Genomic DNA, 2,484 nt, shown 5'->3' with positions numbered 1-2,484 from the left:
TATTCCCCGGCCAAAGGTCGGATACTTTTCTCACAGGCCTCGTATTTGTCGATTTTGTTCAATATATTCGTTTACTGTATTAAACTAGTGTGTGTCCAAGTCTGGTTCATTATGGGTTTTTCTCATCTGTTCTTTAAAAACATTAGCTTTTTGTTCATTTGTATATGCTATTTTATTTTCGTAATTTAAGGTCGGATCTAATTTAGTGGTGTTTTGGCTGTGACCAAACTTCTTAGGTTCTGTGTGATCGTTTAGTTTTGAACAGAGGCTGTCCCATGTATCTTGTTTTACTTCATATCTTAGGGTATTAATTTGAGTTTTGATATATTGATCTCTTGTATTCATAAACTCTCTTCTCGGTTGGCGGCATTCTATTATCATGTTTATAATTTGTGTATGTGATTGACATCTGTTTTTGGTTGTATATTGGTTTTATTTGTTCAGCAGCTTTGGTTAGGTACTCATAAGTTGTTTGACAATAATCATCAAATCACATGACGTTTCTGTTATATTTATTGTAAACTCGGGTAATAATTGATCTGGGAAGTTTGCGTATTCTTCCCAGTATGCTTATTTTGTAATTAACCTTTTCTTTCCTTATTGGTTTATTATGATGGAGTACCAGATTGAAGACACGTTATACGGAAATGATCACTATCTACATTAAAACTGAAGCACTTATTAATAATATTTGATCAACTAATAGAAAGATCTACTATATCACTGGTATTATAATAAAAACTTGTGTGTGTGTGTCAGGGTGAGATTATTTAACAAAACATAATCACTAGTTGCCAGAAATTCTAATAGTCTTCTTCCATTCCTTGTGTTTATATAACAACCAAAATTTTGATGTTTAGTATTGAGGTCTCCTATAATTATTAATTTTTTATTATACTTATTTAAATTATATTATCTTTGATGGAAAACAATATACTCCGACTATTGTTGTACGAGATATGAATACCTGTTACTATGGATTCGTTTACTGATTCAGCCTCTATCTTTATTACAGACAGGGTATTTTATAAATTGCGGCAATACCGCTATTTGATTCATTTCCATCTAATCTATATTTTCTAATTGTTGTATAACCTCCAAATTTTAAACTATTATATTTGTTTTACAAATAATGTTTTTAGTTGCTTCCAATATTGGGTTACTTTCATTATTTGTGGTTTGTTGTTGTTCTGCTATTTGAATATTTTCCCGGTGTGATCTAGTTTCTTGTGCAGGTTCATGCGTGTTATTTTGTTGTGTTTTCTCAACTATGTGTTTGGTTTGTTACAGCGGCTGCATATGTTTTTCTTTGTTGTATGACAGGTAGTTTAACTTGGGTGGTTTGCTTCTTTGTGCCGCGTATTTAATTCTGGTATGTTATGGTATATATTGCATATTGTTTTAATACCCTTTTGACAGCTTTTTTAGTTGGCTGTATGTCTCCTTACAATTACACCAGAATGGGTTTTCGTGTTCGTTTTTGTATTGTGTTATGTGATGGTCACGACCACAGCCCGCACATTGTGGAAGAGATTTACAGGCTGCAGCTACATGACCATACCATTGGCAATTGTAACGCTGTGTCACAACCACTGCGAATAATTCTGTTTCCTCCACCTGAAATCTCTTATACCAGAAAATGATAACATTTGATATCCAAATCTGGATATCGTGAGGGTTGCCCGCGTAAATCTCAACTGTTTGTTGGTTTCCGTACGCGTGTAGATATAATTCTTTCAATTTTGGGGTATTCAATGTTACTGTTTATAAGTTCTTGTTGAATTTGCTGTATTTGTATGTTTTAGTGTATTCCTCTAATGACAAAAGCCATGGCAGACGTATTTGAATTTTTCTTGTAAAAAGCTGTTTAGATCAGCCGGTTTTTAATTAGTACGCCGCTCTTAGCTAAGCGTTTGATACGATTAACCTTTTTAAAGTCCATGAAATAATTTAAATTGACAGATTAAGTGAAACTTTTCCCAACACTGGGGATGGGTACTTTTGCTTGTTATTGAATATTTGGAAAGTTCTTCTATGTTCGCGTGTGTTTTGGGTTGTTTTTCCTTTCACTTTGGTTACTGTTATCCTGTTCCTGAGTTTTATTTAGAGTTGTCTTCCAGAGTGGTGTTTTTGGTTTTTCATATACATTACTGATTTAGATGTCACTATCACTTACTTCTTGGTCAGGAGAGCTATGATTATCCATAGATCTACTTACCATTTTATGCTTTTTGTAATAGTTTTAAGTTCTCTCTTAGCAACAAGTACTGAGTTATCCAATTCAGGACTTAATTGTAAGTTAGACTTACTATTAGTATTTATATTATTGCCACCTGCACTAGACTTACTATATCAAATGCTAGTGGAAGGGGTCTTGTCATTTTGCGGTTGACTTGTGCTTGTTGAAGCACACTGAATGTTTGTTTTCAATCTTGTAGCTGAAATTAGAAGTAGTTAACAGCCGACATGAAAAAAAAGTTAGTT

This window comes from Limulus polyphemus, unplaced genomic scaffold (genome assembly GCF_000517525.1).
Source record: "Limulus polyphemus unplaced genomic scaffold, Limulus_polyphemus-2.1.2 Scaffold159, whole genome shotgun sequence".
Classification (NCBI taxonomy): Eukaryota; Metazoa; Arthropoda; class Merostomata; order Xiphosura; family Limulidae; genus Limulus; species Limulus polyphemus.
This window is presented reverse-complemented; position numbering follows the sequence as displayed.